The sequence below is a fragment of the Miscanthus floridulus genome, chromosome 10 (genome assembly GCF_019320115.1).
Source record: "Miscanthus floridulus cultivar M001 chromosome 10, ASM1932011v1, whole genome shotgun sequence".
Lineage (NCBI taxonomy): Eukaryota > Viridiplantae > Streptophyta > Magnoliopsida > Poales > Poaceae > Miscanthus > Miscanthus floridulus.
Genome location: NC_089589.1, coordinates 51,497,262 through 51,516,811, shown reverse-complemented (window position 1 = coordinate 51,516,811; position 19,550 = coordinate 51,497,262). Strand labels below are relative to the sequence as shown.

Here is a 19,550-nt window from a genome sequence, read left to right as displayed (position 1 = left end):
AGTACGTGGAAATATGCCAAATATTTCTCATCTGTGAAAATTCGGTTGCGCTGTATACGTACCGATCTCACTGCCTAAGCGTACCTCTATGGGCCCACATAGGAAACTTGGTATCTATGTGGGATATCAATCTCTATCAATTATCAAATACCTCGAGCCTCTTACAGGGGATTTATTCACGGCCCGATACGCTGACTGCATATTTAATGAGGACCATTTCTTGGCATTAGGGGGAGACTTCAAGTACCAAAACAAATGCCAGGAAATCATCTGGAATGCCCAAAGCATTCCCCCTCTCAGATCCACGTACTCTAGAGACTGAACAACAAGTTTAGAAAATCGTAAACTTGTAACATATTGCAAATAACCTGCCAGAAGCATTTACTGATTATAAGGGTGTCACTAAATCCTCTTATCCTGCTCGCAATGCGCCCGAAAAAGTGGAGGTACCAATAAAAAACATTCAACTCCCACTTCTAAAGAAGAGGGGGAGAAGTACGGACGCTCCTAAGGATAATGCTCCAAGTAAGCGCCCGAGGATATCAAGGGCTAAATCCTCCAAATCAGTAAATCCAATCCAACCTCAAGTTGGTAGACACCCAATAGTGGATAAAAATCCAAAACCATGATCAAATCCACAACCCGAATCAACGGTGCATTCAAATTCTGATCCTGGGATATCGGAACGCCCTGACTCCATAGTTTTGGGAAATATTTAGTCAAATAATGGGGTGAAAGAAATTTCCATCAATTACATAGATTCTGGAGAATCATATGATTGTAAGACTACTATTGTCGACATGTAGTTCACCGCAGCAATTGCAGAAATCTTTCTCAATGATCCAGATCCCAAGACCATGGCAGAGTACAAAAAGCGCTCGGACTAGGCTCAATGGAAAGAAGCAATTCAAGCTAAGATAGCCTCGCTCACTAGAAGAGGGGTATTCACATCTGCAATGCCTGCACCTTCCAAAGTCTTTTATGTAGGCTTTAAATGGGGTTTCGTCCAGAAATGGAATGAGAACAATGAGGTAGTGAGATATAAAGTGAGGCTAGTAGCACAAGGGTTCACGTAGAGACCCGGCATTGATTACAATGAAACCTATTCTCCAGTAATGAGTGGAATTACTTTCTGATACTTAATATCATTGGCATTTCAAAATCATCTATCTATGCAGTTGATGGATGTGGTGACAGCATAACTATATGGGTCACTTGATTCAGACATATACATGAAGGTTTCCGATGGAATCCAAATTCTGAATCCAAACGCAAATTGCAACATGTATTGTGTAAAACTACAAAAGTCATTATATGGCTTGAAGCAGTCGGGACGAATGTGGTACAACCGACTGAGTGAATTCCTTCTAAAGAAAGGATACACTAACAATGATGATTGCCCATGTGTTTTCATTAAGAAATCTCGAACGGGATTTTGTATTATATCCGTGTATGTTGATAATTTAAATATCATTGGCAGCCCAAACAATATAGAAGAAGCACGCAAACATCTAAAGAGAGAATTTGAGATGAAGGATTTGGGTAAGACCAAATATTGCCTAGGCTTACAACTTGAGCACAGCCTATATCCAGAAAATATTGGAGAAATTCAATATGGATAAATCATATCCTAATAAAACTCCAATGGTTGTTCGTTCCTTAGAAATAGGAAAATATCCATTTAGACCACGAGATATTGGGGAAAAGATGTTGGGACCAGAAATCTCATATCTCAATGTTATTGGCGCACATATGTATCATCCAAATTACACCAGGCCTGATATCGCATTTGTAGTGAACTTACTGGCTAGGCATAGTGCGGACCCAACTAGCCGTCATTGGACGGGAGCGAAGTGTATCCTCAGATACCTTAATGGCACAAAGGATCTTGGTTTATTCTTCAAGAAAAATCATGATCCCAGTATGATTTGTTATACTGATGCTGGTTACTTATCTAATTCTCATAACGGAAAATCCCAAATAGGATTTGTATTCCTACATGGAGGTACAACTATTTCATGGAAGTCTTCTAAGCAGACTCTGACAGCGACCTCTATTAATTATTCTGAAATTATTGCTCTATACGAGGCATCACGAGAATATGTATGGCTTCGCAGAATGATTAACCACATACAACAGTCATGTGATATTAGTTCAATTGAATCACCTACAATTATCTATGAAGATCATTTCGCTTGTGTTACACAGATGCAAACAGGTTACATAAAGAGCAATATCACTAAGCATATTGTTTCTAAACTGTTTTATCCCCATGAATTACAAGAAAGCGGAGAAATAAACATCTTGCAAATCAAGTCATGTGATAATCTCGCTGACCTATTTACTAAGTCCTTACCAACTTCTGTGTTTCAAAAATTGGTACATGGAATTGGTATGCGGCGACTTCGAGATTTACCAGAATCAGGGGGAGATATCTCCTAAATGTTAACATGTACGAGCATCATATTATACTCTTTTCTTTCACAAGTTTTACTCACAATGTTTCTTGTTAACGTTTTTAATGAGGTAATATTAACATAAGCATGTGTCATATTTCCTATTTTCCCCACCGGGGTTTTTGTGGGAAATATCAAAGACACATATTGCCCTCACAACTCATCCATGGTTTTTCCCTGAAAAGGTTTTTCATGTGAGTTATCCAAGAGGCAATACCAATAATATGTCGTCATATTTTTTCCTAATTTTTCCATTGGGTTTTTACAGGAGTTTTAGCGACATATCACTTTATATTGCTCCTCATATTTTTCCTGAAATGGTTTTTGGGGGAGTAATCTATATGTCGTATCTCCATTATTTTTCTCCACTGGGGTTTTTAATGGGATACCAATGACATAGTGATTTATTTAAATCACACTCATATATGCTATTTTCTCTTTATTTTCCTATAAAGTTTAAAGGAGTTTTTATAGCATATCTATACATACATATTCCTTAGATTTTTCCCACAGGGTTTTTCGAGGAATCCAAACTACAGTTGTATTGATTTTAAGAAGGATTCGATCAAGGAGGAGTGTTATGAATCAATGCCTGCCTCTTCACCGGTGAACATGCGTCTCCTCACCGTGTGATCTCATCCAAACGAAAGGATATGCAGTTAGAGAGAGGGTTAGTAGTTAACGTGTTAGCGTTAGGATGCCACCCGAAGGGGCATGTCCTTTGGGCAGTCGACTGTTCCTGTGAACAGTTACCTCTCTGTGTAAACATACACCTTTTCACTCTGTATATATATATATCTAAAAGATCAATAAAAGCAACCGTTGTTCCCAAAATCTATGTTCATTTGCATTCAGGTTCAACAATACAGATGGTGCAAGTGGAAGTTTTCCTTCCAATGTTTCAAAAAAAATTCCCTTCCTTCAGAGAGTCAAAAGCTGAGCGCTACCCAAGTAGGAGTACCTACTGGGTACCACTGTGCTGTGCTGGCAAACATGCGGCGTCCTAAAAGAAAGCGGAGTCAAAGTCAAACGCCTCTAACATTGAGGCCACGGCGCGTGGAGCAGCCCGACACGGCGGCGTCGGCGTCGGCGGGGAGGCCGTGCTCTCCCTCGACGCCGACAGCTTCGACGAGGCCGTCGCCAAGCACCAATTCGTGGTCGCCCAGTTCTACGCTCCCTGGAGAGTGCTCGCGCCCGCCCCTCCCCTGCCGCCGCCTGACCGATCCGTTTAGGATTACCGATTCGTTTTCCGCGGCCCCGGCAAATTTTTCTCTTGTGTTGCTACTTCTCTCTGTGTGATGAGCACAACTTAGCTTCTTCACTGATGTGTTGCTTGATTGCTTCTGTACGATTACTGGTGCTACGCTTTCATCATCCATGTTAGGTGGTGTTGGGTTGTCTTCCTAAATTTTAGTCACTGTCCTATAGATTGTTTGACACATACATAGAGTATCAAATATAGACTAATTACGAAACTAATTACATAGTTTGCGACTAATTTGCGAGATGAATCTTTTAAGCCAAATTAGTCCATGATTTGACAATGTGGTGCTACAGTAACACGTCCTAATGACGGATTAATTAGGCTTAAAAAACGTCTCGTGGAATACTGATGGATTATGTAATTTATTTTTTTATTAGTATTCGAACACCCTATGCGACGTCCTCCCAACATACCTTCTAAATTTAAGTCACTAGACAAACACCTTAATTAACTTGTTCCAACTGTTGTACCTACGGTGGCCAAATCGAATCTGCAGGTGTCGACAGAGCAAGAAACTTGCTCCACAGGTAAAAGCTTCTTTCTACGATCCTGCCACACCCTTTACACAAGTTTTTCCCCCTCCAACATACAGAAAGGTCCTATGCTGACAGAAATACAGAATTAACCTCATATGCTAAACAGCTTGCGTTTTCTGCGGTGTTTCAGTATGAGAAGGCGGCCCGGCTGCTTAGCAAGCATGACCCACCGATGATTGTTCTCGTTAAGGTTGATGGTAACGACGACAAGAACTGGCCGCTCGCTACCGGTTACAAGATCCAAGGGTTCCCAACCCTCAAGATATTCAGGAACTATGGGAAGAACATTCAGGAATACAATGGCCCCAGGGAGGCCGCGTCCAAGGAGATCAAGTCACCGGAAGATGCGGCGGCGGTCCTGACCAGTGACAAGACGATCTACATTGTAAGCTTCCAATTCATTTTGGAATGTTTCGTATCTATTTTTATTTACCAGTAAACATGCCTGTGTGTTGCAACGGGATCCAATACTTTGTCAGTTATAGCATGGGTCATGAGTAGTAAAAAATTAAATTAACTTGGTGGTAAAATATTTGTTTTCTAAGGAGTCAAAGATTAAAATGGATGTGATCTCTTATTTATTATTTGTTTTTACTCTTATTATATTTATTAGAACACGAGAAAACCAGGTGAAGAAAACAATGAAAACAAAATCAGAAAAGTCAAACTAGTGTCAAAAACATCCACGAGAAAAAATTCAGAGCATACTCGAAGCCAAACAAAAAAACAGTCATGACAAAAATTAGAATGTACTCTAGAAAATAGCCACCGAAAAAATCAAAACATATTCGGAGTCAAGTGAAAAACGTCCAAATGAACGAAGCAACACGTACTCGGAGCAAGTAAAAACGGACAAACTAAAAAAAGGTGAAAAAAGAACAGAAAAGAAAAGAAACGAAATAAAGAAATTCTACCATTCTTTCCTCTTTATTAGATTTCTATTATTATATTTTTGTATTTGGATTAAGATTTCCTATTCTGGTTACTCGGAGTTGAAGAGATCTAACCGGATTAAGATTCCTAGTTGTCCATATTATTATATTTTTTCTATTTGGATTAAGATTCCTATTCACCCGAAATTAGAGAGATCTAATTATATTAGGATTCCTAGTTATATAAAGAGAAGGGCTATAGACGGTTGTTCACGTTCACAAAGTTAGTTAAAGGATAACTGGATAAAAAAAATAGGTGGAGAGAAATTTTACCTCTTTATTATTAGGTATATAGAATAACCATTATTATGACCTGATGCTGAAGTAGCTAGCGATGCTCTGGAGCTGACTACCGACTGTAAACAGTAATTGCAATCTTATAGGTTGGTGTTTTCACAGAATTCAGAGGCACTGAGTGCCTGTTTAGTTCCCAAAATTTTAAAATTTTTTTCAAGATTTTCCGTCACATCGAATTTTTGGACGCATGCATGAAGCATTTAAAATATAAATAAAAAAATAAAACTAATTACACAGTTTAGACGAAATTCACGAGACGAATCTTTTAAGTCCAATTAGACTATGATTGGACACTAATTGCTAAATAACAACGAAAATGCTACAATACCATTTCGCCAAAAAATTCGCCAACTAAACAATGCCTGGGTTTTCGAACTTCATGGAGGTCGCTGAGAAGCTGAGGTCTGACTATGACTTTGCCCACACTTTGCACGCCAACTACCTCCCGCGTGGTGATGTGATGGCGGAGAGGCCATTTGTTAGACTGTTTAAGCCATTTGACGAGCTTGTTACTGAATGCAAGGTTTTACTCTCATTCTCTGTTACATTTTGCAGATAGTTTTGCTACAACTCATGTACTTCATACACAATTAATCAGCCGGCTTATCAGTTAGAATCTACAGTATTTTTCTCTCACAACAAATTAGTCAAGGCCGGCTTATCAGCCGGCTTTAATATCAGCCGAACATTGTGTGATTGTCACTAATGACACATTGCTGCTACGTACATTGCGCAGGAGTTTGATGTCGCTTCTCTGTAGAAGTTTATTGATACTAGCAGCACTCCTAGAGTTGTCACTCTTGACAAATCCCCTGATAACCACTCATACCTCTTGAAATTCTACGAAAGCTTTGCACCCAAGGTAAGAAAATGTAGTACTACTTCTATCAGCCAATTGTTAGTTAAATTGACCAAGTTTTGACAACATTATTTAGTGTCTGCATCCAACTACTCAATTTGAGCACAAGCTACCATGTCTGCATCCAACTAGCTTTTAGCGTGCCATTTTACTCTATTGAATGCAGTGCTGGGCATATATATTTGAGGTCTGCATTTCTCTGTCTTAGATATGAAGTCTATTTCTATTGCCATCAACGTACTCCATATTCTATTGTCTTAGATATGGAAGTTTCTATATGATAGCTTAGAATCCCCTTGATGACATTTTTTTTTTCTGTCACAGTTCTTATTGAACTCTATGCCCCCTGGTGTCGAGACTGCAAGAAGCTTGCACCCATCTTGGAGGAGGCAGCCAGCACTCTTCAGAGTGATGATGAAGTTGTGGTCGCTAAGATGGTACGTTGCTTTCCCATGTGTCTTGAACTCGAGTTGATCACTGTTCTTCCTGAACCCTGTTGCCAAAAGAAAAAACATATAGGCATAAGTCTAGCATAAAGTTTACTGTAAATCTGTAATCTGAACCATCGTTGTGGAATTCAGAATGGTACTGGTAGCTATGCACACACGGCACGGCTGAAACTGCCGACTGCGACCCTCCTTACTTGTAAGCAGTTCCGGATCCTGTCAGATACCAATACCATACGATTAAGAGAGAATATAAAAAAGCGCTAAAAGCTACACTGTCATATGCAGAATAGATTCTACTGCAAAATATGTCTCCCGAGCAATGTTATCTGATCCAATTATTCACGATTAGCCGTTCTTATCAGTACCTAGCACTCGATTAGGCCCTCTGATTCGTTCAGAGCGATCAGAAACCTGGTTGTCCGATTAATCATTGATTACTCATGAATAATCGTCCGGTTAAGTCTCTTGACCAATCAGCACTAAATAGTTAGATGGACTGCTTCAGCTTACTGGACTATATCTGTTTGGGCCAGACCCATTAGGGTTGCTCTTATATACCTCTCCTCCACTCTCTCTCACCTTCTCGGTACTCACTCCTCACTCCCAGCCTCCGGCCATCGGCTGCACTTGTTGTGTGTGCAACTGCTGAGCTACATCTCTCCCCCTCCATCCTCGCTCCTCCCTCCTCCCTCCCTTCCGGTTCCAATCCAAGCAGCCTGTCCGTGCATCTTCTCTGGTCCGTGCTGCTTCCTCATGTCTCCTGCAATCCTACTGCTTCCTCCTCCCTTCTGCTGCAGGGATATACCATACATATATGATATATAGTTCTGCTATATACATGATGATTATTTGGATGATTAGACCGATAAGAGGTCAATTAATTGTCGTGATTGTCCTTATGGGTACCAGGGTGATTAGCGACGATTAGCCGATTTAAAAACATTGCTCGTGAGTCCTAACATGTAGTTAGCACAAATCTGGAGATTTCGCAGCTATAGCGAGGTTTAGGGTGCACGCGTGCACAACAGGAGGTCAGAGTCCTTGTAACTTGCCGAGTTGGGGGCTTGGGGCAAGCTTAGCATGGTCATTGGTAGGGATGAAAACGGTACGGATATTTTCTGACCGTATTCGAAACCGAATCCATTTAGAGGGGTTGAGATCTGTCCGTATCCGAGTCTGGATATCCAACATCCGATACCGCATCCGTATCCGAATACTCAAATCGCATATTTATGATATCGATATCCAATCGTATCCTATCCGACATAGTTGACACTATCCGTATTCGAATCCGAATCCGGACAGAAATATGAAAACAAATGTAATATCGGTGATATCCGTCCGTATCCGATCCGTTTTCATCCCTAGCCATTGGACATTTGGACGGCTCTGGCTTTCTCAACTCTGCTTCTGGTTGGCCGCAACTCTGAACCTCCTCGACGTCCTCTCTATTTTACTGCCGCCTGGGTCAGGGTCGGGGACTCAGGGAGGACCTAAATGTAAATGTGCAGCTCCGCTAATCTTAATTACTCATGGAGTCATGGTCTCTCTCGTACTGCAAGTTTGATGGTATATGCGGTAAAACTGTACAGCAGCGCGGGTCCTATAATTTCGAGGGTCCTCTGACGAACTCGTCGTGACGGCCCCTCTAGACCATAAAATTTTAGAATATATAGGCTAATTTTACTTGTATAGGGAAAGCAAATCCAATAATATATTTTTAATTTAATATGTCTGATAATTATCGAGATCGAGAAACAACGTAGACTAAAAGAGCAATATATTTGTACTTCTGGAACTAATACGATTACCTTAAAGAAGAATAGAACTCCATCATATTCACTGCTTCTTATAAAAAGATACTTCTTCGGGCATTTCTTGATGCAAAATCATCGAGGACGGTATCGAGATCAATAGTGTCTAAGATATCCTTCTCGATGGTGCACATAGCCAAGTCATTTAACCTTTCTTGTGACATAGTTGATCTCAAATAGTTCTTTAACAACTTCAATTTTGAGAAACTTCTTTCGGACGAAGCTACAGTCACAGGTACACTTAAAAGAATTCGATAGGCAACTGAAATATTTGGATAGCAATCTGCATCCATAACAAACTTCAGAATCTCTGGCGCCGACATCAAAGAATCTGGCAAAGTCACTTGCAACACCTTTAATTCTGAAAAAAAATCATTGATCTCAACATCGGATGAGTTATCATGAGAAAAAATTTCCACAAAAATCTTGCAGCGCAACCAAAGATCAGCTTCATCCAAGGATTTCAAATTTTCTGAGTTGAACAAGAACCCAAAAACATTATCAAATGCTGTCATCTGTTCAAATCTACTAGTCAATGAAGCAATTACATAATCAATCATAACTAGGAAGTACTCTTTTCTAAAGGAGTCCACAACAGACTGTTGTATTTCCTCCTCTTGGTCATCTTGTTCATCAAAATGTTTCTTTCTCTTTCGTTGACGTTTTGTAGGAAATATTGGCTCTATATCCAATTCAGATGCAATGTTTTTTGCTGTATCCATACTAGAAGTGAAACATTCATCTCTATACTTCTTAAAATATGATATGACACCTTCAATGTGTTTGAGAGTAGCATCTATACTCACAATTTTAGATTGCAACTTCTTGCTAACCTTATTTATAGAGAATAAAATATCATGCCAGATAACCAAACCAACTATAAATTCAAAATTCTCAAGTGCACTCACCAAAGATTGACATTCACTAACTGCCATTGGGTCATCAGTTGAAGCCTTCTCTAGCGCTATTAAAGCTGATCTTATTTGAAGAGTTTGAAATCTGATAGCTTGAACACTTTTTATTCGGCTTTCCCAGCGAGTATTACACCATGACTTAACTGTCAATCCTGGGACATTGTCAACCAAAATCTTCCACCTTTTGGTAGATTTTGCAAACAGAGTGTATATACGTTGGATAATGCCAAAAAAAGAAATAGCTTGCCTGCAGGATTTCAAATATTACAAATAGTAAGATCCCAAATAATGGCATATTATATGAAAACAATATATAACATATAAAAGAAATAATAGTTTACCTGCAAGATTTTCCCATATCACAAAGAGTAAGATTCAGACTATGACATGCACATGGCATATATAGTGCTCTTGGATTAATTTCAAGCAAGCGCGTCTAAACACCTTGGTGTTTCCCCTTTATATTTGAACCATTATCATACACTTGACCCCTCACATCATCAATATTCAAACCAAGAGAGGTCAATGCACTCTTTAATTCATTAAAAAGACCCAATCCTGATGTGTCATCAACCTTCAAAAACTCTAGGAAGAACTCCTCTACCCTTGGAACATTCCCTGATATATTCACACACCTAATAATTAGAGTTATTTGTTCTTCATGGCTCACATCTGGAGTACAATCTAAAATCACAGAAAAATACTTGGCATCCTTAATGATCTTTAATATAGTTTGTTTTACACAATCTGCAAGAAGAGAAATCATCTCATTCTGAATTTTATGCCCAAGGTAATGATGATGAATCTCACTATTTTGAATCCGCCTAATATGGCCTTGCATCACAGGATCAAATTCACCCATCATTTCAATTGTGCCCAAAAAGTTACCATTGTTAGCTTGATATAGTTTCTCATTTTGCCCTCGAAAAAGCCAAATTATGTTTAGCAAGAAACTTGACAGCAGAAACGATTCTTACTAAAACTTGTCTCCAACGCTCTCTCAACTTTGCAATTTCTCATTGCAAATCATCATCAATTGTTTTACTTTTGCTCAACCTCAGCCTAAGTTCATTCCAAGTATTCATGTTTCTTATATGCTCAACACTATTCTCATGTTTCTTGAGTCTTAAACTAAGATGTTTCCAGTCCCTCAATCCATCGTGTGCTACCAAACTTTTGTTCTGATCTGATTTGAACAATTTGTAGCAAAAACAAAAAACGTTGTCCACATGTTTAGAGTAAACCAACCATTTTCTATCAACCACCTCACCATTGCTTAACTTTCTGGAGTAGTAAGCATACGAAAAATGTCTATTATGAGCATCTACAGGGAACTCAAGATTCAATTCTCTCACTGATTATTTTTCAATCAAAATATCTCTACCCTTATTATCAAGATTCTCCCAAGTTCTGTGATCAAAGACATCATGAATAGAAGGTTGCACATCATCGATTGAATTTTCAGGTTGAGAGAAAGGCTGTAAATTTTCATTCTCTATAGCATCAACTTATTCACTTAAATTATCATTAACTTGTTGTTGCTCTTCTTCTTGATTATTAGGTGCATCTATAGGGTTGTCATCACGCACAACACTACTTGAAGCTTAAAAAAAACTTATCTAAAGCACCTTGTTGTGACTAAACAAACTGTTCTTCTTGTCTTTTTCATTTTCTTTTCGCAGCCCCTGACAAATGTTTCTTAGGTAACATTCTAAAATTCTTACACCTGACCTAAATTACAAGAAAAACATGACTATATGAGTACAAAGTACTAGACAAAATTTGAACAAGGAAAAAAAACCTAGGGCCTAGACAATTTAGACATGAACTGATTCAGAACCAAGATTCACAAATCACAGAAAGGGCAGAAGGCAATAACCAAGATAAATCTTCAGATGTCGTCGACTCGTCGTCCTCGTCGAGCCCTGCCTCGGGCCCTCGGCCGCCTTGTCGCGTGGTGATCGCTCGATCGGCGCTGCTTGTCGCCGTTTGCGGAAGTCTGTGCGGGGCTGCGTTTGGATCGGCGCTGCGTCTCGCCGTTTGCGGACTGTCCTGGAAGTCTGAGCGGCTCGATCGGCTTCGGCGGAAGTCTGCGTGAGTGCGTGGTGATAAAAAAGGGCAGAAAGACAAAGAGGCCGACGGCTCCTGGCCTCCTGCTGAAAAGAGGCCGACGGGAGCTGGGTTGCAAACAACTACGCCGACACCGGTCAGTGGCCGCAGTTTCGCCTCGTCCGTGTCACGGGGACATCCCATAGCGCACAGCCCACCCACGCACCTGACCTGGGTTTCAATTTGCTGGGAGGCCATGTGGTGGCACTGGCACGATATCAGAGTCGTTCTCGTATCAGGCCCGTTCCTGCCGGCCTGCACTGCAGACATGCCTGGGGTCTTATATACTTGGGCTTGGGCCCCCATCCCGCCTGGGCCCCCGGCGATCGCACCTCCTGCCCCCCCCCCCCCCCCTAGGGCTGGCACTGCTGTACAGGTGGAAGTTTGGTCTTACTTGCTTCCTTGTCACTAGGAAATATAAAGACCACCGGCAAAAATCAAACAGAAAAAGACAGACAGCTAGAAAACCCTTGAGAAAAACACTAACACCAACCCACCACAGGTCTACCAAAACAACATATAAAAACATCTAGGGCAAATTGTGTTTTTGCCCTCATTTTCATATCTGCCCCTTCTTTTTAGAGTTTACAGATTTGCCCTTATTTTATGAAATCTAGTCTTCTGTTTGCCCCCACTCCTCACACCGTTACCTGGAGCAACTCCACGTGAGCCATAATGACTAAAATACCCTTTCCTTATCTCTAATATCTCAAATAGACCATAGCTTAGTTTATCGATCTATTCTCCTCTCCTATCTTGGTGCATTTGGCTCCAGCTAATAAAAATGCAAGAAAGCTTGTACATGTGTACATGTACGTGAGCATCAATCGATTTAAATCAAGACAAGCATGCGCTCATGTGGGTTCCTTGGATCACTAGTATTAAGGAGCAAACGTATGACGCAATTAAATGGGTGTTCTCCATATTAACTCATGGACACCACTTAACAAAATAACCTTCTTGCCAGCAAAGTGCGAGCCAACATTTTTGTAAGCTGAGAGGTGGCATCTAGCACGTGCTCTGGTTACCACACATAATTGAAATGGTGCACAAAAATCCATCAAACAGTAGTGTCATTCATACCAAGGGCAAATATGTCTTTGAACACTCATACACACACTGTTAGTACCAGTTCATAGAATGGGGGCAGTGCAAACATTCAGATTCAAAAAATGGGGGCAAGTATGCAAAGTCTGAAAAAGAGGGGCAAATGAGTAGTTAGACGTCAAAACGGGGGCTGATAACTACAATCACTCTTAGAAATTGACTATAACTACCTTTACAAATCGTTGCTCAGAAATCTTAAAAGCCATACAACCTGTTCGTTTGTTGGTTTCAGCCAGGGCTTATCAGTCAGCCAACAATGTTGTTCTCTCACAGCAAACCAGCATCAACCGAGCTTATCAGCTCAGAAAATCAACCAACGAACAGGCTGATAAATTGAGGTAAAAAAAGCAAAAAAAAAAAAAAATCTAAGGATGCCTCACCTGGTAGCCATTGCAAGGCACACAAATTTTCCCATGATAATGAGCGCACCGAGCGGGACTCGAACCCGGAGCGGTGGCCTCACACGTAACTCTACCACTCCACCACAAAGGCATATTCATTCACTTCGTATTCTATTTTCAGAAATTTGAAACAATATTTGAAATACTTAACAAGTTTGAATGAAAAAGTTTTTAACTACAAACACCCTGTTCGCTTGGCTTATAAGCCATATTTTTTTTAGCTAACGAACAATATTTTTCTCTCACAACAAATCAGCCAACAGTACTTTCAGCCATGGCTTATCAGCTAAGCGAATAGGGCAAAAGTTGTAGACATCATTGAGTTCTACAAAATTTGGTTCTGATCGTTTCTCTATCCGAGGTCATTTGAAAATTTTGATTTTTGAGAAATTCAAACATGATTTTTTTGTTAGATAAATAATTTTAAATAAAAAGTTGCCAACTATAAAGTTGTATAACTCTTTGAGATCTGCAATTTTTATTTTTATTATTTTTCCTGATGAGGTCATCTAAAAATTTTAAATTTCAATATGTTAGGACTTCAAAATAAATTTCCGTACCATATATTACCTCAAACAGAGAAGTTGTCAACTATAATGTTTTATTTCTTTTTTGAGATCTATAACTTTAATTCTGATCGTTCTCCATCCCATATTGTTTGGAAAACTCAAAAATTTTGAATTTTAAAATGTGAGAAAAACAAAATTTGCTGTCTCCAAATTATTCCAAATGAAAAAGGTTTAAACTCCAAATTGAAATTCTCAACGTGTTCAAGGGGTGCGTGTGTAACTGGGCTCTATAGCCTGTACTATGCTTGGTCCGCATAGACTAATACGGAGAAGAAAAAAAGTTCATATTACCTCCCTCAATTTTTGCAAAAGTTCATTTTTCCTCCATGAACTTTAAAACCGGACAAAACACCTCCCTCAACATTTAAAACTGTTCATCTTACCTCCTGGCCCTGTTATAAACAGTTTTGAAGGCAGTTTTGTCTTTTTCTTTTTTATTTATTTCGGCTGAATCTTTGAAAAATCATAGTAAATCACAGAAAAATCATAAAATAGAAAATTCAATTTTGTTGGATTCCACGTGAGTAGATCTACATAGTGAACATATAATATTGTATGCTTTAGTATAAAATTTTTGTTGTGGCTTTAGATTTATGATTTTATATAATTAATTGGAATAATTTATAGCTGCAGTTTCCATGGTCCAATTGTGATGACATTTTTATGGTGGACTAATTATTGTATGATTGAACTATAGTAAAAAATTCATACTCATTCGATCATGTATAACTTAGTTATAGATTTATTTATATTTAATAAGTATAAACCTAAATAAAATCTATAACTAAGTTATACATGATCCAATGAGAATGAAATTTTTACTACAGTTTAAACATACAATAATTAGTCTACCATAAGAATTTCACCATAATTGAAACATAGAAATTGTAGTTATGAATCATTCCATTTAATTACATAAAAGCATAGATCTAAAGCCAAGCAAAAACTTTGTACTAAAGCATACCATATTATATGTTCACTGTGTAGATCTATTCATGTGGAGTCCAACAAAATTAATTTTTTTCATTTTATATTTTTTCCTGTGATTTACTATTATTTTTTAAATATTAAAAAAAAGACAAAACCATCTTTAAAACCGCTTATAGTAAGATGAATAGTTTTAAAAGTTGAAAGGTAAGATGAATGGTTTTAAAAATTGAGAGACGTGTTTTCTCCGATTTTAGAGTTTAGGGAGAAAAAGCGAACTTTTGTGAAAGTTGACGAGGTAACGTGGACTTTTTGCTAAGGAGAACGGAGGTGTTACCCAAGGCCCGAGGCCCAGCCGGACTGACGTGCTGCTCCTTCCAATCGAAACGCCAAATCCCCAAACCCTCCGATCCGGCCGCCGCCGCCGCCGCCACTGCATCTCGCTGCCGCGCTTGCGCGCACAATGCTGCGTCCCCCACTCACCCGCCGACAGCCGGCGCGCTTTCCTTGAAGTGCATGATAGGGGACTGGAGAAGTGATCGAAGCAATCTCTCCGCCGCCGAGGCGGAGCTAGCGAGGTGAATTGGGGAACTTGCTTGCATTGCACTCTGTTCGTGCCCTGCCATCCTCTTGACCCTCTCTGCTCCATCGTTCATCTCCCTTGCAGTTAGCGACAGCGCTCTGATTCGGTGGGTATCAAGCGATGGCGCCTCTGACGAGACGCCGAAAGAGAGCCCTTGCCGCGGCTGCGGCAACTCCTGTGATCGACCCCGCAGACCGCCTCAGCAGGCTTCCCGACTAAATCCTAGCCCAGATCCTGTCCTTCCTGCCGGCGCAGGAGGCCGTGCGTACGTGCGTCCTCGCGCGGGCATGGCACGACGTCTGGAAGTTCACCAGACGCCTGAGAATCACGGGGGGCACCGTGCAGGTGGTCCGGGAATTCGTGGACAGCCTGCTTTGGCTCCGACTCAACGGGCTCAAATGCGTGTCCCTGGACGAGTGTGAGATCATGATCGGTATGCATGACGACCATGACACCCGCTGCACTGCCGACCGCTGGATCCACCGTTCCCTGAAGTGTCAAGTCGAGGCGCTTCGGGTCCTCAACGAGCGACAGGTCCCTCATCTGATGAGCGACAGGCCCCTCATTGCACTTGACGAGGCTAGAGCTCAGTGGCCTATGGTTCGAGTGTATTAACCTCAACCTGGATGGCTGTCCTGTGTTGGAACATCTGGAGATTAATGAATGCTACTTGGCCGGTGTGAGGAAGATTATGTCCGCATCACTTAAACGCCTGGTCATCACATAATGCGACTCCAATGAAGGTCATCTACGCTTTAAAATTAGTGCTCCGTGTCGCTTCGCTGTGGTTGGAGGTCGGGAAATTCAGGGCTCCCCTTCTGGAGAGCATGCCAGAGTTGGTGGAGGCACATGTCAGGATTGGCTCATATTGGTGGAAGGAACATGGGGTGGGTGCTTCTTGAAGGTTGAGCACAAGCTAAAGATCTAGTGCTGTTAGCTCAGCACTCAATGGTACACTTGACCTTGACCTTATATGCTTTTTTTGAATCCCATCAATTATTTACCATTTGATAAGAAAATATGGGATCCAGTCATGTTCGTGTCTGCTGATAGCAGTCATATATATTGGCTAATTGACACTCTTGCTTTCCCACATCTGAGTATCCTAAGTAAATTAAATAGGTTCATGTCCACCTTTGTAGCTTTGTCCAGATAAATCAGCCATTTTTACTGTGTTTTCTTTTTCGTTTTTAATCTGTCCAGTATATTTTCAGAAGGGATCTGAGGTCGTGCCCAACATTTTCCTACTTGAAGGATCTGGTACTGAATGGTTACTGGTGTGAACCTGCAGATTGCTGTGCACTAGCTTGTATTCTTGAACATGCACCAGTTTTAGAGAAGCTCACTGTCCTATTTTCTGAAAAGGTAGAAGACTTCTAAATGGCAACTATAGCATTTGAGGTTCACATATATAGTAAATTATTGTTTATTGACCTTGGCGACTTCGTTTATCATTGCTGCAGGTTGAACTCGAATATGACATTGAATTGGAAGGACGCCCTGATGCAACAGCTAAATCAACTATGACAACTCAATGCCTTAAGACAGTCAAGGTTAAATGCAATACTGTCCATAAAGGAGTTCAAAACGTTCTGAAATTTCTGAGTACACTCAATATATGTAAGATAACGACCGATACTTATTGTCTTCTACATTTCTATACTTTATACTTGCATGTGGTAGCTACATGAAAAACACCAGATTCTGGTTTGATTCTTGGCTATATGAAAAACCTTTATACTTGATGGTTCCTGTGTTGTTTGAATTGTGTGATAATAAAGAAATTACTGTGGCTCAGGCTAGAAGTGTTGAACCTATTACTTTTAGAAGATGGCTGTTTCATGAATTAAGAGTTAGCTGGGACCTTATATGGAACTGATGTGATGAACTTTCAGTTATCTAGTGATCCTGATATAATTGGTTGGAAACTTGGAAAAACTAATAGATTCACTGTCAAGTCTGTTTACAATGGTCTGACAAAGTCTGATTCTAGCCTGTTTCATAAAAGAATATGGAAAGGTAAAATTCCTGCTAAGATCAAGATATACTTATGGCTCATGACTAATGATGCTATATTAACAGAAGATAATCTTAGAAAAAGGAAGTGGATTGGAGACTATAGCTGTGCCTTTTGTGATGAGGATGAAACAATAGCTCATTTATTTTTTAATTGCCCTATATCAAAAGTTATTTGGTCAGTTGTGGCAAAGTGTAGGAACAAAGCTTGTTTTGAGGGGAAGATCATCAAAAACCCATTAGAAATCATATGCCATGCTTGTGCGCTGATGATTTATTAGGCAGGTCTGTATGCTGAGGTGGATAAGGAACAGCTGGTGGAAGGTGCTAATCTCATGCTGGAGTTGGCGAAAGGTCTCATGGCGGCTCAACATACAGGACACGATGGCAATCTTCAGCGGACAGATGGGGAACCACAAGACCCAGAGGAAGACGCTGTCTGAAGCTCATGATCCTAAAAAGTGATGGCAACAGTTTTTTGTCTGTGATGCTGATACTAGAGTTCTGGGAGGAAACTTGGTTTTATGTTCTGTCTGATGTATTAAAATGTAGGTATGGTTGTTTTAGTCTTGAGGTGGTGGAGACTGCTCTCTTATCGCTGCAACTCTCTAAGGCAGAGTCTTAGGATCTACTGGTAGCTCTCCTTCATGGTCCTTTCCTTTTGCTTCTTAGCTATCTGAATTCTCTCTAAACATGCTTGTATTTCCGTTATGAATATAATGGAAATGGGATTTCCTCGCGTGGAAAAAAAAATGTGGTAGCTACACTATTGCAACCTTGCTTGTTAAATTTTTATATGCTTTACCTTTGCATGTGGCAGAATATGCTTGAAAGATGCAGGTAAGAAAAACACTAACAAATTTGTATACAATTTACCTTCAATATCATTAATACTTTCATCCTTTTCTAGAAATTTGAGATAATAAAACTTGTTTATTCGTTTTTCTCATACAAAACCATGATAAAGGTATTTAGAGACTCACTTCCCAACGAGAGATAATATCATTCAATTGGCTAGAAAATGTTTTAGGCATAGTACCTCTACAATTTTGTTTTAACAATATTCTCTGAAAAGATGGAAGATCTTACAAACTCATTCTTCAGTAATTATCTTAGTTTTCAATTCTTGCTCCATTCGAATGAAGTATCTGACTTATTAGCTTATGATGCAGTTGGTGAATTAAATCCTTATGCATTGAATTCCATTCCTAAATAGATACCTGTATTGTCTCCCATATTGCTGTTGAAGCCCTCCGAACTTACCGTGGCTCTCATGTTTGTGCAGGTTTCAACACGGAGTGACAGAATGCTCCACATGAAGATGAAACAACTATGACTTAACTACTATATATTATTCCACTAAATCAATGCTGGACTCAGTCATGGGAAGTACCATAGTATTAACGATTATATTGTATGTCTGTTCACTCCTACTTCTAGTCCTAGGAACATGATCTCCAGAATCGGTTATTAATTATTTAGGGCTATGCAGGCTATGTGGTCTTTGTTGCCATTGTGCCTAACAGCCAGCTCATGGTGCCTGTTTGGTTCCGTTATGTGTCAAGAACCTAGTAGCGGTATACTTGTTTTACTATGTCGAACATGTGCATATGTGTTACGGCCTTACAGGACCATACTTTGTTTCATTTCTAGGAGTCATCATATTGTCTTCATTGTTGTCGACCTTTTTGTTTCATCTGTAGGAGTCAATCATATTATCTTCATTGTTGTCGGGTTATAGGATAGCAGCTCTGGAAACGGTCTGATGCTATTGCATTTTAACTTTCCTTTCTGTCAAATTCAAAATCCAATGATCGTCAAACAGAGTGGTAGAGTTAGGGTTAAAGCCACGTAATTATATATTGTATATAAAATGGTAATGTATATTGTTTAGTAGTACTTGGTAGACGAATCTTCCATAGTCTTTGTTCCCATATACCAAAACTTCAATCTCACCGAGCCATGTCATTGCTTCCCTATGGCCTTTGGTTTGGCATGTGTTGGTTTCAGAGTCACTAGGATGTTGGTTTCAGAGTTTCCTGTGCACCTGGGGTTGGATTGCTGCTGACGTAGATTTCCTCCTGGCTTAATCCTTGCTACGCTCAGTTCCAGCACTATATGGAGGAGACCAAAGAACTTGAAACCACTCACTTCCAGCATGTATGCAACGCACACAATGAGCTGGGCTGTATTCTCATGAGGTGTGATCTTTTTTACATAGAAATGTTTTTAATGAGACATCCATAACAAACATGAAATATGTCAAATAATATTTGAACCTTGAACTGTGAAACTGTCTGTATCACTGTGTGCCTAT

At 39.9% G+C, this 19,550-nt stretch overlaps 1 long non-coding RNA gene across 2 annotated transcripts; it reads left to right on the top strand.

The window, feature by feature from the left end:
- Positions 1-5,853: 5,853 nt before the first annotated feature.
- Positions 5,854-18,879, top strand: LOC136486591 (uncharacterized). Of its 2 annotated transcripts, XR_010766875.1 has the most exons (7): positions 5,854-6,008; positions 6,222-6,347; positions 6,669-6,781; positions 16,421-16,582; positions 16,681-16,837; positions 17,519-17,867; positions 18,519-18,879. It is a non-coding gene; the product is annotated as an uncharacterized lncRNA (long non-coding RNA). The 2 variants fall into 2 exon arrangements; XR_010766876.1 differs by lacking the exon at positions 18,519-18,879 and having other exon boundaries at positions 17,515-18,506.
- The last annotated feature ends 671 nt before the right edge of the window (positions 18,880-19,550 follow it).